The following is a 22263-nucleotide window of genomic DNA, read 5'->3' on the forward strand; positions in this document are numbered from 1 at the left end:
ATCTGAAGCCTTGCAGAGATGGGCACCAAATGGACAGCATGGAAGCCAACATCCACCCTCCAGCGACCAGCTTTCCACAGCTAACTGCCTCCACCATCTCCTGCCATCAGCTCGAACCATCCGAGCGAGGGCTGAGTCTGCAGAGTTGAGCCTGGACCAGCCGTCTACCGAAAGCAGAGATAAGCAGAGGGCGACAGGCCTCGGAGGAGTCAACGCGCAACAAGCCAGTCGGCGTGTTGAGCGCACAATTGAGCTTCTTGGACTTCATCTAAAATGAAATAGGCTGCAGTGATGCTTGAGCAGTGGTACAGAGCTTTTGGATATGTCCGGATTTATCAACCGGATATATTTTTGAGATTACGACACTTTGGTGCACACCTCAGAGCTCAGCCACTTTTTCCAGATTGGCTTGTGGGCAAAAGCGAGTAATTGAAAATCCCCCCTCGAGAGGCGCTCTGTTTTGATTTGTTGCGGGGGAGGAAGGCCTATCATTATTGTTTTTTTTCTTCTTCTTCTTTTTTTTTTTTTGAGGAACAATTTCCAAAACACCCGGCTTTTATCCCACAAATTTCCCCCAGTTTCTCTCACATTGTGGAGAAGTACATTATGAAGCAGTACCATTCTTCTTCATCCTCCCTCAGTGACGGAGAGAGAGGAGGGACAGACTGTCCAGAATAGATAACGAGCAAGGAGACTGGCACCGAGGAGAGGAGAAGGAGAACAAAAAAAAGGAAGAAGGAGAAGAAGCAGAAAACGGGGAAACAGGTGGAAAAAGAAAGAGAAGGAAGCCGACAGAGGGGGAAGAAAAAAAGCAGGGACAGTGAGAAAATAAAGGACAGAATTAACTAGGATTGCACAGAATCTTTTTGGAGACTCTTTGTAATTCGTGTTGAGGCTAGTTAGCGCAATGGATAGGGGAGGGGTTCAGGATTTACACTGGGGAGGGGGGGGGGACTTGAGCAGGAGACTAGAATGATGTCCCGCCTGCACCTGCCTGGTCTGTATCTCAGTGTTTGGGAGGAAGACAGGCTGAAAGATGGCCTGGTAAACAGACAGCTGTATTGAATGACAGACAAGCTCTGAGTCTGGTGAGATAGACAGACAGACAGGAAGACGGGTACACAGCCCAAGTGTCAGGCAGAGAGCCAGGCAGACATCCAGTGCCGGCACAGTAGACGGCGCGCAAATCATTGTCATTCTGTGCAGAGCGTGAGAGGAAGGCAGAGAGCAGGAAAGAAAGCAGAAGAGCATCCTGGTGGCTGTAGCTTCTGGAGAATCTCAGTCAGTGCTGTGGCAAGCTCATGCACTAAAAAAACCCAAACAAGCAGTGAGGGAGGGAGGGGGGGGGGGGCTGTTACTAGAAGGGAAATATAGGTTGGGGAGAGCGAGAGCGAGAGGGACGGAGGTAAAGAAACAGAGGGAGAGAGCAGGTGTCGGAAATCCTCCCCTTCATCTGCTTGTCATTTACTCCTTTATGCTCTCTCGTTGTCTGCCGAGGTGATTGGTTTTCTGTTACCGCCGTTCCTCTGCTTACGGGCAATCCCGAGGAAAACGAGAGGTGGGCAGACAGAGGAAACCAGAATAAGACAGCAAGAAAAAAGGAAAAGGTGGAGCCTTTTCTGATTGACTCATTTTCACCCGTTCCTTTTGTTATTTGTCGAGGTGGGCTCTTGTTATTTTTGTGTTTGCTTTTATTTAAAAGTCAGAGATAGAAAGAAGAAAAACACACCTGCCCAATCGATCCCCCGTACATCCTCTTTGTACACAAACTTCTTTTTCCACCAATTGTTGATTTCTTGCCTTGCCTATCGGGATTATTTTCTCTTCTCAGTATAAACACGGGATTGCTCCAGGTTCCTCCTGAATGTCCTCACACCCACTGACACAGTGTGAACTCCTCTGACTCCCCCCACGCCCCCCCCCCCCCACCACCCTTCACCCCCTTGGCTGAAGCGCTAAAACTCTGTGGTCTCAGATCTCAGTGCCTGTGTTGACTCACTACTACAGTGATAATATGGCACGGCGCTTCTGATACCGTCTGATTCATTCTGTAAGTAGGACCCTCTCTTTCTACACGCGTACGTCTCCACATGTGTGGCGCATGTCATTAGCATGTTTTTTAGCTTGTGCATGCAGAAGCGCAGAAGTGGCGTGTCTCTCTGCAGTGTTGGTTTTATGGTGTCTTCACAGCGGATTTGCTTTCCTGTGCTTCCTCTGCCCCAGGCGGTTTGTGTGTGTGTGTATGTGTGTGTTTGTGTGTGTCTGCCAAAGAAAGAGATTTTGATCTTACAGCCAAGCTTACAACAGCATCAGAGTGGTGTCAGAATGAGGCGAACAGGGTGTCTTTCCCTGTGTGTGTGTGTGTATGTGTGTGTGTATACTCCTACATTTTAGTCCTGAGGTTAATTTGAACTAATTAATGGTGAGTTTTTTGGGGTTTTTTTGCTTCTTGGAGCACTTTTTGGTTCTATGTCAGTGTACTTATATTCATTAGGGTGAGATGGAAAAGGGATGGGGGCTAAAACCGAAGAGGGTGAACCAGCTAATGAGAATGACTCTGATTCCCTGACTAGTTCTTTGTTGCCTCCATTTCACGTCTAGTGCCCTGAGCGTTGCACTCCGGCTGCATATCATTTCAGCCTCCTTTTATCTCCCTATGTGTTGCTTGGATGAAACTCCATACCGAAACCCAGCCTCTGCAATGTCCTGCATATTACTAAGTCCATCTATCTCCACGGACACATCCACATCTTTATACACTCCCACAGTCACCAGGCCTCGCACCGGGAGACGCTCAATCAAGATAGTCCCTTCAAACAGACCAATGAACTGTGAATAACGCCATTACACAAACTCCCAGCTCAGAGCGTTACAGAGACAGAAAGATTGGGAGGTTGAAAAAAACAGAGAGAGACGGAGAGGGAGACAGAGAATAAAAAAGCTTTCTGGAAATAGAAGAGCAAGAGCAGAAGGAAAATGAGGAGGGAGACAGAGTGTGAGACAGAAAGCAACAGAGAGGACGACACGGGGAAGGGAGGGTGAGAAACGGGGAGGGATGAGGGAGCGTGTGGGTCTGGAGGGGCCGCAGAGCAGGAAAAGACCTCTGCTCCATGGGAGCGCTCTGATGGGCTTAGCAAGGCCCTCGCTTTGTTCACAGTGTTGGTCAGCCTCTCAGAATTAAGATTACTAAATAATACGATTACTGCAGCTGCACACTGATAACACGCCGCTGCCGATCCCCTTTGTCACTGTCAGAAAACCCAGAGAAGAGGGGAGGAGTGGCATGTGATGGCATCAAAGGCATGAAAGTACTGACTGCATTAGAGAATCACAAGAGCTCCGGCTTCTCAATATGGCTCGCCGCTGAGGCAAATTGGGAAGAGTTGGTGTGACTTTTATGCGGCATGTGGTCATACAGAGGGGAAAAAACTAACCTCAGTCCAGGTGTTTTCTCTTTAAATATATGGATGCTGCCATTACATCTTTTCCTTATCTCTCCTCTGCTTGTTAATGATGCTCTTTTAGATTCAAATGTATTAAAAAAACAAAACAAAACACGAACGGGGAAACCTCTGTGTTTACAACCTCCTGGCAAATGTGTACATAGAAGCCAAGAATCTCGCGGTGAGACATGTGCCCCTTATCTTGGTGTTTTACGCCGCATCCTCTGCGTGGGCTATTTGTTTTATGTTTCTGTGCTTGACAGCTTTGACACAGATCCCTGCCAAGTTGACCTTGCACTTTGAAGTGTAATAAACGCTGAATTCCGGGGCATCGATACATGTTCTTCTAGTAGCTGATAAATGGCCTGCTACCCCATGGGAAAGGGGGGAGGGAGGGAAACAAGCAGGCAGCAGAAACCTCTGTCCACTCCTGCTCAGCGGAAGTAAAGTACAACTGTCTGAAACCCACAGCTCCCAGAGTGGTGAGCTAATATCAAGGCTGGGCTGGACGCGACCCCCCTCCTATGAGATATGAAGTATTTCCACTGTCCTCTCAGCGGGGGCAACCATTTGCCTGCAGAGCTGAAGATTAGCTCGGAGCAGGAAAAAGAAAAGACACATTTAGCATGTGCTAGTGTATCGCAGGAGTAACAAATAACAAACCAGAGCTGAGGGCGCAAAACGAGATCAATGAAATATGACACACAGCACAAACACGTGGCTCAAAAACGTCCCTAAACCAACTTGGCAAGCATTCAGTTCAGTTTCTGTTCTTGCGTGGCACGTTTGTCATCTAGCTTAGGTTTCATGTGCGTGTCTTGTGTTTTTGCTTCTCTGACATTAGATGAACTCTGACCCCAGGCCCTCCGCAGCTCTGCTCCATGGTCACAAAGTAACTGGGTGACTCACACTGTAGAACCAGTCAAAGAGCATCCGTGCTGGATTATGTGCGCTCTGCTCGTCGAGCCCAGACTTGCAGAAACAGAAAAGCAATATGGATATGATGTGCCAAATTATTAGCTACGTGTTTGTGACATTTAATCTTTTTAAGTGCTTCTCACAGCAGCAGCGTTCGGTGTCGCTGCGGCGCTCCCCAATCATTTCACTCGGCTTGGTCTAAATTGTGGCAGAAGTGTGCATGGTTCACGAGACAGCCTTTTACAGCGAATTTCCCGTTGCCCTGCTTTGTACCAGTCGGGCCCTTTCAGATCACTGATCCAATCATCCCTCTGGGTTACATTTTTCTAATTGCTGGCGCACATTTTTATTTTGTGATTCCACTTTCGATAGCGTTTGAGAATATCTTTCACTTGTGTTGTGCTGTTCAGGCCAAAACATATTTTCACATTGTTCGCATCATCATTCATTTTTCAGTTCTTCAGTGGGAACAGCTGTTCTCTCTTTAGCTTAGCTGGATTGTAGCAGGGAATGAGATTCATTTCTGGTGGTGGAGCAAGAACAGATCATTATCAGACTGTTATCATTGCTGAATCAATATTTTGGGACTGTGGCTGTCTCTTGGATGGCCGTTTACTCCTAAAGGGCCTCACGCAGCTGCCGCTCTAAGGTGAACTGGGTTAATTTGGGATATGAGATCTCTTCAAATACTGATGAGCCCTCCAGTTTCTTCTGCAGTGCAATGTTTATCTAGCAGTTTGTCCAGGCCTGCTTGCTTCAGGCTAGCTGGCCTCGAGGGATGAATTGAGGAAGTGAATGAATGTGTATGTGCGAGGAAGGTGACAAGAAATGGACATCGGGACACGCATGCTTTTTCCATAATGTGCTCCCGGCTGGGCCGTTTGGCTGGCCATAAAGTGAATGCTGCTAATGGCCTTTCATTTAATGGAGTCATTAAGATGGGATTGCGAGAAGATAAAAGCAATGTGTGTAATGTGCTTGAACTGGGATAGAAGTGTGATCATTTGTATATGTGTGCTGCTACTGTAAGCGTTTTGTGCATTTCTGGTTATTTGGTGCTTTAGTACCTGCGTGCACAATGACAGTAAGATGGCACTTACTCTCTCCTGCATTAGCATTAGTAGAAAAGGTCAGTATTCTATCAGCGTAATTGTAATACGGTCTGAGGGGCTCAGGTGATCAGTCTTGACCCGACCTGTCCTAATCAGCAGGCTGGTGGAGGCTCAGTGAGTCACAACTGTGATGTTTTACTGGCGATTGCTGCTGCCTTGCATGAGCGTCTGAGTGACAAAAGGGGGATAAATCTAATTTAAAGTCGTTCAAGGAGAATGTGCAACGATGGAGAAAGGCATTTTGGGTCGAGTTGCGTGCAGTTTTCATGGTGGCGCGGCTGCTCATTATGTCAGTTTCTTGATTTTAACCAGAGGGAAAGCTTGTGTCACCGTGCCCATCATTTTTTTAGGCTTCAGCTGTAGATGTTCCAGCTTGCCTCGTGTGCTGTTTGCATTCAATTAAATGAAGGCTGGGAATGTTTCACCATAAGGTCACCGTAAGTGTCGGTATAAATGAATTAAAGTGAAGCAGAAAACTTTATCTAATAAGGCAGGCATGAGTAGCTTCACTCGATAAATTTCAGAATGACATCCTGTTTTTTTTTTTGTTTTTTTTTGGGGGGGGGTTTAACCTAAAATTCAGGTGTATGTTTCACTGCACAGCTTATAAATATCCAACACTAACAAGTTGTTGCCAGCCTCGGGGGTATTACCCATATTTATCTGTCTGATGGTGTCAGTCTATCTATCAGGAGATCAGAAAATAAATTTCAGGGTGAAGGAGCTCACCTTTTAATCTAATCAGCTGGTAAGCAGGCAAAGCCCGCAGCTGGAAAATGGAGTCTCAGCTGAGAATATCATCCTGCAATCACCGATCAAACCTGTCTGAATACCCCTAAGGAGGCCTGAGGGGGTCATGCTTCAGAATGCATAAAGCTGTTTTAATTTTATTTAGGGATCGGCTTATAAGAGCATACTTTAGCAATTATCATTCGGATGACAGACAAAAGTACAAACAGGTGGACTGATATACGTGTATCTGTTTTTGTTTGTCAGTGTGACTACAGAAGAGCAGTGTCTTTTAATCCAGTATGAGCTGAACCCTCTGAAAGCATTCTTGAATTCTTCCGTTCAGCTGCTCTGACACATTTCCACATAACTGCTTTTGAGTGTAAGATTGTTGAAAAGTCATTCAGGTAATAGCGGTGTCATCCTCGGCCTGGTAAGTCTGTTTTACATTTTAATGTTTCGCTGCTGCTGTTGAGAAGACGCTCGCCTGACGCTGCTTTAATGGCACTGATCATCAACGTCATATCTACACGTGTAGTATAGCTCGCTTAGATCGTATAATATTGAAACTTACTTGAACAGAAAAGATAACACTGGCATTTTTGAAGAGAGAATATGTAGTATTTTCAAGTTTGATACATTTACTACACTCCATGGGTACACCTCAACTATGCTGGGTAGGACCGCCCTTTAGTGGCATCAATTTCACGAGATGCTGCAAACTTTCCTCAGATTTTGGCCTGTATAAACTTGATAGCATCACACAGTTGCTGCTGATTTTCTGGCTGCACATCCATGATGTGAGTCTGTCGTTCCAGCGTTTCCTAAAAGTGCTCTGTAGGATTGAGATGTGGTGACTGTGGACACTTTGAGCACAGTGAACTCATTGTCATGTTCAAGAAACCAGTTTGAGATGATTTGAGCTTTGTGACATGGTGTATTATCCTGCTGGAAGCAGCAGGAGGTGGGTACACTGTGGTCATAAATGATTAGCAGCAGTATTCAGAAAGGCTGTGGCGTGTAAACGATGCTCAGCTGGTACTCGGAGCTCAAAATGTGCCAAGAAAAAAATCCCCCATGTCATTACACCACCATCCCCAGCCTGAGCTGTTGATAATAAGACAGGATGAATCCATGCTTTCATGTTGTTTACACCCAATTCTGACCCCACCAGTGTGCAACAGAAATTGAGACTCATTAGAGCATGCAGTGTTTTTCTTATCTTCTGTTGCCCAAAGTTGGTGAACTCGTGTGAATTCTAGCCTCAGCTTCCTGCTCATAGCTGACAGAAAAAGCAGCACCTGGAGTGGTCTTCTGCTGCTGCAGTTGATGTGTTGTCCATTCAGAGATGCTCTTCTGCATACCTTGGTCTTTAACGAGTGGCTATTTGACTCTTCAGGCAGAGAACTGGATATTTTCTCTATTTTCACTCTTGTTCTCTCTGTCATCAACTACCATGTCACATTCTTAGTTATTAAAATCACTTTTTCCCCCCATTCTAATGCTCTGTTTGAACTTCAGCAGGTCGTCTTGATCATGTCTACATGCCTAAATGCATTGAGCTGCTTTCCTGTGTTTGGCTGATTTGTATTATATTTGTATTAACAAGCAGCCAAACAGATGTACCTGTGGCCCATGAGTATATATCTGTCCTTCTATAAACATTATCACAACTGTCAGTCATATCTTTGGCTAACTCATACTATAAATCATATGGGACATTTGCAGGTACTCTACTCTGACACCTGTTATAGTCCTACATTTACAATTTGAAAAAAGATATAGGACATGGCACTTTTCTTTAGTAATATCTTTGAGATAAATCCGTTGTATGTGTGACACTGAAATGTAACATAACTTTATCGTGCTTATGACATTTTCAAATTGGTCAGATTTCCAGCAAATACAGGAACTGACGATTTTTATCTCCTCTGCTAGACCACCTTTACTTTCCCAAGCCCCCTGATTTTCCCACCATTTACATGTTGTGAAACACACATTAGAAAGACAAGAAGTCGACTCTTCTTCTCATTCCTGAAATGTAGGGAAAGGCCAAATTTCATCACTATTTCTATATTTGCTTTGTTTCGTTTTTCCCTCAACACTGGTATTTTGGGATTGTGAGTCAAGAGCCTGTAATCAGCTCCACCAATCAGGAGTATTAACATGCCAGTCAGTTCCAGCTGCCTCTGTCCAAATGGTGATGCAGCAGTTGATTGTGGGCTATTGCCTGAATTTAAACTGCTGCAGATTTAATTGTCCCGGCGAAACGTAAATACTCCAAATGGGCTCATATCATGTAATCATAATGGAATTTAAAAACATACAGCATATGTGGTCATTTAAGTCGTGTTTTTTTTATGGACTTTAATTTTCTGCAAACGTGCGGTGGGTCTGGAAAATTTTGGCACTCACTTTTCTGCTGAGTCAAATAATTGGCTGTGATGACAACCCGGAGCTGTTGGCCCCTGCTGCAACCAAATACAGCAAAGTGTCATTAAACAGTACAATATTATCTGCATCATCGCCTTTTTGAGGCATAACTTTCAGATGAGCTTGGATGTAAAGTGGTAGCCTGTGAATAGTGTAATTTCATACACCCAGGGAAGGAAGTGTTGACTATAATTAAGCTCATATGGAGGTGTGCGTGACAAGCAGTGAAGATGCTTTGCTATAGAAAAGAAACTCTTTAAACAATTTGACACCTTCCTTGAAGCAGCAGTTTTCTACTTCGCTTAAGCTAAACAATCGCGGCACATTATCCGAGAGGCTCGGTAAAAAAGCGAAAAACAAATTGTGTCTCTCTGGTTCAGTGGTACTTGATGTAATCTGCTGTGGTGTTTGACCAGTTCTCTTCCAAATCATCACTCGCGCAGAAATCAGAGACTGAAGACTCCAGTAATTTGTCATTTTCTCACTGCTGGAGTGACTTTTAACCTAAGCCAGGAAAAGTTATAGTAAGCGTATAGTATTTCTCATTATACATGAACATTTGCCCGCTCGAGTGCGAGTACAGCTTGTGTATACATACCGTGTTTGTACTGTACGTGCGGCGTGAATGTTGTGTAGGTGTTTTCTCCGTCTGTGTCGAGATGAGAGCCGCGTTGTGCTACCCGTGTGTGTTTACGATGTTCTTGATGTTGGATTGAAAACACGATGAAAGCCGGGGGACGGGAGGGGCGCGTGTGTTTCATGCATTCTGCCAGTGTCATGGTTCGCGTTGGTGTGCGGTGGATGCCAGAATCAATGTATTTCACGCAAGCAGAAATGTGGTCATGCTGAGAAGCACAAAGAGCTTCAGACTGCTCATGAGACAGTCTTTGATCCAAAGTAAAACAGGCTGAGAGAGCACATACTGTACCCTGCTGATCCGCACAGGCGATACCAGCATATTAGCACCTGCAGTCAGCCTCAGTTCTGCTGCTGGCGGGTCCGTCGTGGAAAGTCAGCAAGAAAGTTTAGAATACAAAATGTTGTGTGTTTTACTTTAAACATTTCCAGGTTCAAACTGCTGAACAGTAGGTATTAATGAGAAAATTAGGGATTAGGAATAGACTGTAGGAATTAAATGCCAGATGCTCACTGACTTTTTTAATTTAGTGATATCTTATTTTCCAGTTACTGATTGTTGAGACTTAGGAGCAACAGAAACAAGCTTGAAACACACACGAGAAAGCAGATTACATTGAAGGAGTTTAAAGTTCTGATTCAATCATTACACTTTACCTTATTCTATGCACAAGTGTTTTATGCGAGCAAGTTTTAATATTGTTTATTTAATCTGTTGTTTGTTTCTGTGTGTCTGTGTTGCTGCCCTCTTGGCTACCTCTCCCTTGTAAAAGAGAGATTTAATCTCAGTGGTACTAACCTGATTAGATAAAGGTTAAATAGAAAATAAAAAAATGAAAACAATCATATTAAGCAGTCATATATTTTTCAGTTGGACTGTAAATCTGGTATTCACTCTTTTTTCACTCATGTTTTTGGCCTTCACAAACTCCTGAGGGAGCTGTGTGGCTCTTTAGCTGCCAAATGATCCGTTATGCTCACTAGCTAGTCACTAACAATGTGCCATCAGTTTCTTGGTGCTGAGCAGGTAGCATCCAGGTTTGTGCTGTAAACAGCTGCCCGCTGTGTCTGGAAGTAATGCTGATGAAAACGGTGATGGTAAACGAAAGTGATGAAGCTGAAGCAATGAACTGAAAGATGCTTAAATGCTCCTTAGGGCTGAAGTGACCAGCAGAGTCACGGGATAATTGTCTGAATCTGCATGTGGAGCTGTCTTTCTAAAACTCACTGCTTATTAAGTACACTTTGCTCGTACCGAGTGGACCTAAATCCTAATAATTGGACCTAATTCTTTATGCTACTCAATTGAGAGCTGGTGACTGTGGAGGCCGTTTTAGTACAGTGAACTAATTATCAGGTTCATAAAAAACATGAATTCTGTTTGCTATTTGACTAATCGACAATGATAGATTTGTAAAATATTTCTGTTTTCCTGTTTTTCCACATTTCGCAGTGGCGACAGTGGGTTAATGCTCACATTGTTAGCAGGAATGTGCAGAGTAATGTTCTGTAAAGAAGAAGAGCTTCGAGGTAAATTTAAATGAGTCTTTCTGTTCTGAAATGGCTAATCACCCCCCCTTAAAAGCTCCAACATAATGATCAATGGTGTCATTTAATTATCAGTAATTGCGGCATGTTTAAGTTATAGTTACAGTACTCATGCTTGCCTAAAGTCATAAAATGTTTAAAGCATTATTACACTGCCATAACAACCTGGTAATTCATGAAAACATTTAATAAGCACTGTAATCAATTAACTTTAATCAAGTAGTGATATGAACTGACAGCTAAAGCTAAGTAGTTTACAGTATTATAGATTCAATTCAGTTCAGTTTTATTTATATAGTTGGTGACAGTGGGAAGGAAAAACTCTTTTTAACAGGAAGAAACATCTTTTAAAAGCAGCTCAGGGAGGGGTTGTGACCGGTTGAGGATGAGGGGAGGAGGTCAAAAGACACACATACAGAATAAAATAACTCATGTGTATATACTGTATATATTTTTTTATAGTGCTACATCTGTGTACTAGGTAGCTAACGCAATTATTTTTTGTTTGCCTGCTGAGGGATCCTGATACCGTCAGATCTTTGCCCTCTGAAAAATATTGAGAAGACACGCATCCTTCATTTGTACTGCCTGTAGAACTGCGTAAGCTCACCTCCTGATATCACCATTTTCCAATTTTGCCACCTAGACTCGATGGGACATAATCAGTTTGCTAGCAGTTGGCCAGTGGCACTTGCCAGTGATATTCTGTCTCTGATAATAACAGCGGTGTCTCATAAGGGGGATAACCTGCCTTATTGCTCATTGGATTTACATACAGCAGGTAATCGTTGTGACTGCAGGCTACGTGTGACTGATGGTGTGTGTCAGGACTGTACATGCAGCCTTTGTTTTCATTTGGCAATCAGGCCTGTCGGGCAATGCTGCTGCAGAGATCAATGTAGCATTTGGATGATTGTAATATGTGTGTGTGTGTGTGTGTGTGTGTGTGTATAAAATTCATCTAAATGCATACCTGTGGGCCATCATCTTTGCTGCCTCTGTGTATCCGTCTCACTTAGTGTATTGCCTTGAAAACAGAGGAAACAGGGGCTCTTTTTAAGGAGGATCACGCCATTACAATAGCAACCTGATTTACTCTTCCTCAGTGGCTTTGATATCAAAACACTGGTGTACAATAATCTATGCTAAAAGGAAACCCCAAATTCAAAAATATGTTAATATAGGGAAGTTTGTGTGTATAGCCATGCGCTCCGAGGCTTATTCAGTGATGGGATTGTTGGAGAGGAGGGAAGGAGTTGTGGGGGAGAGGCGATAGGAAGTGATAGCTCAGCAAAAAGGTGTAAAGCTCTCTGGTGGCTAACTAATCTGCCAGGCTTAGGTCTGCTGCTTTTCTCCATGCCCTCATGGAGTTAAAGCAGAAGCTCTATTGGGGTTCACCTTTCAAGCCATTTGGGACAAAGCCAAGAAGGAAACCCAAACACATCGATTAGCCGTCACAAAGGGGGTTCGAGTGGGGCGTGGGTGGGAGAGTTGGGGGTCTCTTCACTCTCTGCCTGTCCTCTCCTCTGCCTCCTTTGACCTCCTCCTCCAGCTCGGGCCACTGCTTTCTCACGGGTACGGCGGAGAGAAGATTGAGGATGGACAGGGGAGGCGGTTACAGTAAGAATGAAGTGGAATGAAAAGGAGGGAGGTGTGTCGAGCGAGAACAATCGACAAAAAGAAAGATGGGAATCAAACAAACAGGCGAGCCAAGAACAGCCATGTTTTGTTTTGCTCTGATCGCGAGCCAAAATCTGGGAGTATGCTTGTAGTGCAAGTGCTTGCGCGCGTGGGCGCTTTCGGTGTGAGCGTGCGCGCACGTCTCGGAGACAGGTGCGGCGGGCCGGGCCAACGGAGAGCTACTGTAAGTCAGGAAGGGAGAGCGAAGAGGAAGAGAGCAGCTCTTTTGAAAGTGCCAACCGGACAGTCTTTTGAAGTGGCCCATATTGGCATAGCATGAATAATCATGAGCGATGTTTGCTGTCGAGCAAAAGAGAGGCTGAAGGTGTGAAGCTCATTAGAGACCAAGAGGCCGTGTTGATAAAAAGAACTGTTGCCATGATCACTTACTGCATCGAAAAGCCCCGCAAGTTCATGCGGTAGTATTTATCACTTTAACCCTCGTGTTCTTCTAACCGTGCATGCACTGCCGAGAAAAACTGCAGACACTAATTAAAAAGAAGATGTAGATAATCTGCTGTATTATCTGTTCTTTGCTCAGGATTTCAAGATTACCCACCAATTATATTGTCAACTACTCGATGATACTGTTTTGCCTGCGCATTTATAACAAAATTATAATAATTTTGAGAGGTTTTTTTGCTGTAACACCTTTTTGCAAGGATAACTTTCCCTTTTTTTCAGTAGCTGGAAACAAACTGATGATAACGTCTATTACTCCTGATAACGTTAGCGCAAATTACATAACTCTCCCAGCACTTCCATTCCAAATCATTACTCATCTATAGGCACTTGGAATATTAACCCGGTGCTTCCCCAAGGCTGAAAATATGAACCAGCACCTTATAAGCCCGTGCAGCTCAGTGCAGCGGTGGTGTGATTAGAAACCCTGCCTGGTGAACTGCTAATACACTCACCAGAGTTTGATAGCCTGCAGTATGGCAGGCTGCTGGTTATGAATAACCCTGTGCATAACCGGCCCTCCCCCATATCACTGAGGGTGAAATGCACTGCCTTTTCCATCACTGTTTCAGGCTGTGCTCTTTAAGCTGCTTTTTTTCTTCTTCTTCTAGCCTGCTGAATACATGTCAAAGCATAGAGTTCATCTGAAAGCATTAGAGGAATCAGTAACAGCCCTTAAGTCTTTCTGAGGCGGATCGGGGTGGAGATTAAGCAACATTGGTTAAAGGGAGACGGGAGGGGAAATGTGTTTTGGTCTTATAAGCATCTGACAGCTCCTCCATAATAGTGAGCTAATCCGTTTTATGCAGCGTGTGTTTGTCTGTCTTCCTTTACACAAACTGGCAACATCCTAACACACATAAAGATTTACACCAAGCCTGCATGCGCATATAAACAATACAGAAACACAGATCCATTGGCATTTAGGCCTAAAACGATGAATGACATTTGAACTGTGATCATTTCCTGATTTGGCGTCTGTCAGAACTGCTCGAGCCTCTGCAGCTAACGACCGGGGAGCCTTATTCCACGGCTGAGGTGCTATAGTAAGGCATATGGCCGTTCCTGGCACAACACTGTGAGCTAGTTAGACCCCAAATTAACTCACTGTAACTGCTAATGACAGGTGTCCCTTCACGTTTGGTTTGTAGTATGAAAATACTTTTGAGATGCCCGCTATCGCAAGCGTCAGACAAAATATTCCGTTGGACGAGACGCTTTGTCCATTGCTTGGGCGCTCGTTCAAGTCATTAAAAATTAATTCATATCTGACATTTGATATCCATTGTGGAATCACTTCAGTGACATTGATGTGACAGACTCGATTTAGCCAGTTCGGTGACGCGAGTGGAAGAAGTCATTTTTCTCCTTTCCCGTCATTATCTTTCTCGTTGCATCCTGTGATTGCACAGACCAATTAAAACGAATTAACCTCCCATCCAGTTCAGCCTTCTGCCGCCAAATTGTTGTGTCATTTATAAAGCATTACAGCTGCCCCGGCTCGCTCTTTGTTTTTTTTGTTCCACTCTCTCAGGGGCTGTCGAAGGTAATAATTGTGTTTCTTGCTGTGTGATAATGCGGCGCTCTGTGTTCCTTTCGGGTGTGTATTGAAATCTCGATCCTGTCCCTCTGTAGTGGCTATCTCCCTCTGTATCTGAAGAACTGATGCTATCTCCCTCCCCCTGTGAATTTCCTCCTCTCCAGCTGAATTATCTAGCCTCTCCCCCATTGCTCTCCTCCTCAGCTTTCAATATTTCCTCTCTCGCTTTCCTGCCCCCCCTCCAACTCCTTTATCTCTCCTTCACCACTACATTTCCACCATGTTGCTCCTTCTGTTTTTACTCTCCTCCCTTTGTCTTTTTTGGTCACTACTCTCCTTTGCCCCTTATCTGTCTTCCTCAATCACTCTCCTCTGTCTCTCTTCAGGCTAACTTGGTATCCTAAAGACACTTTGCATGTCTCTGGCCAGGAAGCATCGGTGTGTAACCTGCTAAATTGGAATGTTATGGTGAAGCAACACACACGCATGAGAAACTCTTGAGTTAATGGACAATTTACCTCACCTCATTGTTATAGCCTTTACATTCATTAAGCCCCCTCTGCTCTCTCTTTATCTTTCTCCCACTCACTCTTGTATTCCTTCATTCGCTCCGGTCTTTCTCTGCTCCCCTTGTCTTCATTCTGAGAGCCTGGTTACATCCTTCTGCCTTCCTGCTGCGCATTTCTCATGGGTCTAGTGTTCACCTTTTACTCGCTGCAGCCGTCCTCCATCCTCCAGCTTTGATTGTCCAGTCTGGTTCCTTCAGCCTGTTGGGAGTAAATGGCAATAAATAAATAAATAAATGGTAACAGCCAGCCATAAATCAAGCCAATTGAAAAACATCACCATTAGAGCCTCTTTCCCTCCCTCGTCTGCTGTTTTCTGTGCCCTTCACCTTTGTTCCAGGAGGCAACCAGGGAGGGAAAGTCGGTTATTACCAAGCACTGAGGGTGGGGGGCGGGTGCTTCCAGAGGAACTGAGGTGTAATGACAAACAGAAACGGCACGTGTTACAGCATATGTGTGCAAATTTATCGATTACACGTATTGAGATCTATTCTTCAAGTTGCTATTGGTGCGTGCATCGCGTGTTCTCTGTCCTGACCTGAAGCTTAGAGGAGAAGGCTCATGCAGAAGAAAGAATATCCTTGTGTCAGCACATCCTCAATCCTTTGTGCGTGTGTGGCCACACATGAATTACAGGCTTGGGGAGCAAAGAGAAAAGCACGTCACAGTGACACAGTACAAAATGCCCCCAAATAGAAACCGAGATAGACAGAAGTAGGGTGCATGATGGTAAAAACACATTCACAACCAGTGAGTGGAGCAGTGCATTAAATGTGCCGTGATGCACAGATGTAGGTGTCGCAGACAGACAAACTATATCCTAGTTGACAGAAAATGGGCACATCCATGCAGACACACATTTAGTTATAGCGGCTAACTGCAGGCAGTGCTGCATTGTTCAGGTTTTATTGCGCCCATAAAAGCCGGCATCAGACGGAGGGCTGTCTGGTTTTGGTTACTGTGGCGGTGCTTGTCAGAGTGCACGGATGAGACCGTTAATGAAGGTCTCAGTGAATAAGAAACACAGTCAGTAAAATAAAATGTGCAGCAACTTCCATGAGGATGAAATACATTTTTTCCCTGCTTTTTGATGGTGGTGTCTAGCATATAGATCCACTCACTGGCCACTTTACTGGGTACATGTTGATAGTACTGGGTTGAACCACCTTGTGCCTTCATCATACACCTGCTGCAGATGTGATTGATACACACCCATGACGCACATCTCCCAATCCCAACAAATCCCAAAGTTGCTCTGTTGGACTGAGAAAAGGTGACTGTGAAAGCTATTTGAGTACTATGAATCAGATGAGTACATTATGGTCATAAAGAGACGAACATGGTCAATAGCAGTGCTCTGGTAGGGTGAAGCTTTTAGATGATGCTCATTTGGCCCCAAAATGTGCAACAGAAATATCCTCCACATCACAAAACCACCACCAGCAGCAGCAGCAGACTGAACTGTTGATATAAGGCAGGATGAATCCACGCTTTCCATGCGTTGTTTACTCCAAATTCTGACCCTACCATCTGAATGTTACAGCAGACACCGAGGCTCATCAAACCAGACTTTTTTTCCCAATATTCTGTTGTCCAGTTTTGGTGAGTTGTAGCTTCAATTTCCTATCTGTGGCTGACAGGAGTGGCCTGTCTGGTGTCAACAGCAACAATACCACATTCAGTGTCTTAAATCACCTTCCTTCCCCATTCGGCAGCTCATATTGACTGTGTGTTAATGCCTAAATACACTGAGTTACTGCCATGTGATTGCTTGGTTAAAGATAGGTGCAGTAATGAGCAGTTGAACAGGTGTACATAATAAAGTGGCCGTCAAATGCGTGTTTTAAAATGTCCATGTCTAAAATTGTATCTGCACAGGACTACACCAGGGAACCACATTTGCAGGGATAAACAATGTCTGTGTTTACTGACATTATCCTCAGATATGATTAGAACGTGTGTAATCACTAGTTCTGAGCCTTTTTTCCACCTACTGTTAATAGACTGTCACATAAAAACTGCAGAGCCTGTTGAAAGACAGCAAACTGTTCTTTAAAGCATGTACCTCATTATCCTTTGACACATTTGATCTAGCTCTTTGTGTAAATGGGTCTCCATGCTGTGTAGCAACATGAGCCGCTGCTGTCCAAAGTTTCATTTGTAATTGCAAATATAGTCTTCATATTTCCTGAGCAGGAGTGGGACAGAAGAAAAAACAACAACAAGACGACAACAACAGGCCAAATCACTAAGAGGCTGATTTGCTTGAGATTAAAATTAAAGGGAGCTTTGAGGTATTGAGAAGTATTAAAGGCTAATTCCTACTTTACAAATAATGGACACTGCAGATTTACATGGGATTAAACTCACAGATGATCTTTGCTGTTAGAAATTACCTTAGCTGCTTAGGTAATACTAGCCCCGTGTGAATAGCACTGAAGCTAGTGAAGGAGCTGGATTTTGATTTTTTGTGAAATATTACATTTAAATATGAAGTTGTAAACTGTCAGAAATAATGTTCCAATTATTTTTGACTGCTCCCATCCAAAAACAGAGAAATGTACTTATTACACTATCTTATTTTTAGCTGTATCTATGAGACTGAACATTGCCTGGTGGTAAATAGCTGTAACTTAAGATTGAGTTGAGCTGTAACTAAAATCTGAACTTCTGCAAGTAAAAAAAACAAATTAACAATCGGCACAGAGAAAAGACGCCTCGCGCACAAGCGCATATGAAACGTATTGATGCATATACTGTATGCTTGCACTCGCATCTTCCGCACACTTGGCTGAACCACACATGCCGTGACACATCTTGACAGATACACACCCGTCTACTCATCCTTACAGACTCACAGTGCAAAGGCCATGCTGCACAGAGGTGCTGACGGCTGTCATGTTAATATGCCAGAGAGGCTGGAGGATTGGGTTGTTACCAGCAGCATGAGTTAGACGAGTAGAGCAGAGGGAGGAGGAAGACTTTCATTCCTAAATCATTTATCCACGTTTTTCTTCTTCTTTCTTTCTTGACAAAAGTGACATCTTCTCTTGAGCAATGATCTGGTGCCTTATAAGTATGTCAGTCGAGCACAAGCATTGTACACTCACTGAAAACAGGGTTGTTTTGCACAATGCACTACCTTCCCACAGCACTGATGCTAAAACAGTATTATTTCCAAGGCCAAGGACTGTGTTACATTACATCTATTGTGTAGCGCGCCACAATACTCTACTATGCGACAGTATTGAGGTTTAAAGTAACATTAGCAGGAGTGCGGTCCTGCTTTTCTTTGTCTTTTTTCTTTCTTTTTTTTTTAAATTTGATTTTGGAAAGTGTGCACTCCAGCAACCTCAGCCAACCATAATACCCAAGATAGCATTACGCTTGCCAAACTCACGGGTTAGTCTTCATCCTCAAAGTCTGTTTTCTTGTTAAAGTGGAGATTTAAACAGTACATGATAAAACCAAGCATGTGTTTCTTTTGTTTCTGTTTCCAAACAGCGATTAGGCTAGAATAAAGAAATGGGCTCGTCTTACTAACTGGACTCAGTGTTTGTTTGTCCCTTGTTGTGGTCAGTTAACGTCTTTTATCCGTGAATGAGGCTCTAACTTAAAAGAAATACTAAATGTAACCCAATCTTCCCTGAGAAGGGTTTTGTTTGTGTGCAGAGGATTTTATTATTCACTATAACAAATAAAATCACAATTCGTATCGTAACCTTTATCGATATCTTGGAAATATTCTTACTGGAATTGTGACATTGATTTCAGCAGTATTTCCCAGCACTTCTCCTCCACAGTGAGCTTCGGGTCATGATTTATTCCCACAGACTGAATAAACAGAGTAGTTGATGAGAAGAAGAGGGGGAGCTACGGCGTAAGGGGGAGGCAGAAGGATGAGGAGTACGCAAGGCTGAGGGGATAGCTGATGCTCGGATGAAGAGGGCAGCGGGAAGGATGAGAAGAGGACAAAGAGGTTGTTTGAAGGAAGAATCGGAGGTGGGATTTGTCCTCTGCCGAGTAGGAGTGTGGGCCTCAGTGGCCCCTGCGGCACTATCATCCCAATCTCCATCTCTTAATCACGAAGAACAAAGATCTGCGTGTTATTAAAAATCAGGCCTGTCAAAGGGAGCAAGAGAGCAGGGGGAGAGAAATAAATAAATAATGGCATAGAAGAGTATAAATATAGTGATAACCTCTAGGCATGTGCTATCTATCGCTCGTTTCTCTGTGGCCGTGAAGGAATGCCTCTCCGTCTTGCGCCCCTCTCTTTTAAATAAAATTGAAGCACTGTTGATTTCCATTGTCTGCCTCCGCCACGTCTCTGCGTCCCATCTCTATTTTAGCACAGACTGCCCATCTCTTTTCTCTCTCTCATTTCTATGCTTCTGTTTTGCGACTGTCTGTATCTCAGCATCTTATTAGCTTTGTTCTCATTCCCTGCCTGTTACCTGTTCTTCATTTTCTCTTACGCTCTCCCGCCCCCTCTTCCATCACGCTCTTATTTCTTTCTTTTTTTGTTTTTTGAGACGTCAAGCTAATCACTCTTCCACTGTCTCCCTCTCTCTCTGTAGCTGTTTGGTGTGAAAGTGATTATGGTGGATGGGGCATTGGGTGGTTTGTGGCGCTTTATGTGTGTGGGTGGGGTGATGATGGCATGTTGAGAGACAGGTGAAAGGTGAGGAAAGGGGCCTGGCTGCAGACGGAGGCGTCAGTGTGTCAGCGCCTATCAGCAGTATTTAGTAGCGGATGCGTTAACTCACTGTGATTTGTGGCTCAATATGAGACTGTACAATATTTACAGCCTGGGATAATTACAGGGCTGCAGTCAGCTATCACGGTGTCACCGAGGACATGGGAAATATTAATTACATGTCACGTATTTGGATGCTGACGGACTTTAAGAAGGATTTATGTGCATAAAGCTGTGTCGAATTTCCATATAACGCGTCGTTTCAAAGACTTGGAGAATGAAGAATACTCAAAGTAATCCAAATGCAGACTGTACACTTGGTGTTTGTGCTCTTGATGAATCACTATTCCCACAATGCAGTTCACAAAGAAAAGGCGGAGTTGCTCACATATTGCATCATATCATATATCAGTACAAATAGATTTTTTTATATTTCAGCTGCACAAACTATTTTAATGAGAATACGTTTGTATGTGTGGAGCTGCCATGTAATTTGCTTGACCCCATGCGTTGTGTGACTGGTTCACTTGAGTGACGTGCTAATGCTACTGTAACAGCTTTTTTTTTTTTTTTTTTTTAGGAACGATTTCTGCTGAACAAAGTGTACCCCCGTCGCACTCATTCACTAAATTTCCAAATTGAAACAAATCACTGCAGTTTTTATTCTGCCCACATTTGAATGCTTATTATAATTTCTAATATAAAAGTTTTTGTTATTTAATGTGGAATTATAATGCTCTGAAAGAGGTGTTAGATTTTTATACAAATTACTTTCTGTTCAGTGGCTTCCTCTTTGGGGTGGGGGTGTTTAGTATAAGCCCGGTGGTTTAAAGCCACCGACTGGCTGGTTGACTTTCTGTGGTGAGTTTGCATGTTCTTCCTGCTTGTGCATGTGACAGTAACACAGATGCGAGGTTAATTGACTGTAGGTGTGGATGGTTGTCTTTCTCGCTCTGTCTGATGGACCGGGAACTTGTCTGATTTCCTTCTGGCCCAGTGAGGATGGGCTTCAGTCCCTCCTTGACCCTTTTTAGATAAGCAGCTTGGAAAATTACTGGATGGATGATTATTGCTACACATCAAATCTGCACATCTCTGTATAGCTAAATTATCTGCCTAAGCCTCAACTACTGTTATCAACTATATATGACTCAGCTGACACTTGTCTATGAGTTTGCAAATAAGAACCATGCTGCTGCTTTTGTAAGCTGCTTTGCAACCTACTTCCAGTCAGACTCCTACTTTTTCATGCTTTGTCTGCATGTGAACCCAGTCACACAGGCCTAGAGACCAGTCGGCGACATCCTGGCAACCACCTGTTGCTAGGGAAAAATATTCCCTGACCAGTTGACAAGAGGCTCCTAGGAGTTGCTGGCAGTCTGTAGGTGATATTTGTCATAAGTATCTATACACTGTTACTCTAAAAACCTCCCTGTGTTTGCTTTTGTCACTCACAGGTTGCCATAGTTGCCATTTAGTTTCCATGGAAGACACCGACTTATCTGCAACCACTCGCCAGCTGCTTGCTGAGCAGTACTGGCTCTGTAGAAAATGTGATGTAAACCAGAAAAAAGAAGACCATTCGCTTTCAAAGTAAGAACTGAACTTTTTGAATCGTATTGGTTGCAGATAAAGCACAACGTTTCCTTTCAAGGCCAACAAGCTGTCGTTTTTTAGGTTTCACTGCTACTCGGCAAGAAGTGTATGCAGACATCTTCTGTGCAAACTAAAGGCCTACGATGACAAAAGGATCTGTCTCTAGGCCTGCGTGACGGAGGTCTTAGTAAGTGTTATTTGTAGTTGTTGTGTGTTTGCACACAGAAGGGGAGGGAGGTCCTGAGACAGAGCCGTAACCCCTTAAAATAATGACTGTGCTCTTTAAACAAAGTGTGTGTTTGTTTGTCTGCAGCTGGTATAGCACTATGTTAGACTGTATTACCCCATATATTATTGCATTGACCCCTTTGTTTGTCATAATATAAGTTTAAGTCAGTCATATACCGACACTTCACCTCGCCTCTCTTTTGCTATAAAAATGTATTAACAGAGACCACTCTGACCACTTTGACCTTCTCCTTTCTGCTGTTATCGGTTATGACTTTAAAGTCATCCTGAATCAGTATTTATATTTATCAGTATTTATACTCTGTAAGCACATAAACGGTGCATTCCCTATTTCCCCGTTAGGTCTTATTCTCTCCTCACACACACACACACACAGACACACACAAACAGACAAAATTGCACCTGCATGACACAAACCATTTATTCCAATATTTAAACAATCAGCCAAATGCAGTGCAATTTCTCAGCTGCATTCATGATCCTTCTGCATGATATGGAACACCAGTAGGACATGAAATAAGCATAATGTAGGAAAACAAGTCAGATTTTCAGCATTACTCCAATTTTTTATCAGTGAGAGGCCCAGGTGCACAACATGATTGGTTTTCTAATAGGTAAGTTGGCTTGAGACACATCGAGGTTATGGGACCACCTG

General features: G+C 43.7%; 2 protein-coding genes across 10 annotated transcripts in view; both read left to right on the forward strand.

Moving 5' to 3' along the window:
* Positions 1-22263, forward strand: part of znf574 (zinc finger protein 574) — an 84004-nt gene that overhangs the window by 45890 nt on the left and 15851 nt on the right. For 5 of the 6 annotated variants that reach the window (XM_085177664.1, XM_085177669.1, XM_085177667.1 and 2 more), the window contains exon 12: positions 1-22263. This exon is cut by the window's right edge and continues 15851 nt beyond it. The gene's annotated coding sequence lies outside the window, so the exon portion shown is untranslated. The other variant, XM_085177665.1, reaches the window with a different exon arrangement.
* Positions 1935-22263, forward strand: part of grik5 (glutamate receptor, ionotropic, kainate 5) — a 92776-nt gene continuing 72447 nt past the window's right edge. For 3 of the 4 annotated variants that reach the window (XM_085177657.1, XM_085177659.1, XM_085177660.1), the window contains exon 1: positions 1935-2050. The gene's annotated coding sequence lies outside the window, so the exon portion shown is untranslated. The remainder of the gene's footprint in view (positions 2051-22263) is intronic. The other variant, XM_085177658.1, reaches the window with a different exon arrangement.

Source organism: Neolamprologus multifasciatus, chromosome 11 (assembly GCF_963576455.1).
Source record: "Neolamprologus multifasciatus chromosome 11, fNeoMul1.2, whole genome shotgun sequence".
NCBI classification, from domain to species: domain Eukaryota; kingdom Metazoa; phylum Chordata; class Actinopteri; order Cichliformes; family Cichlidae; genus Neolamprologus; species Neolamprologus multifasciatus.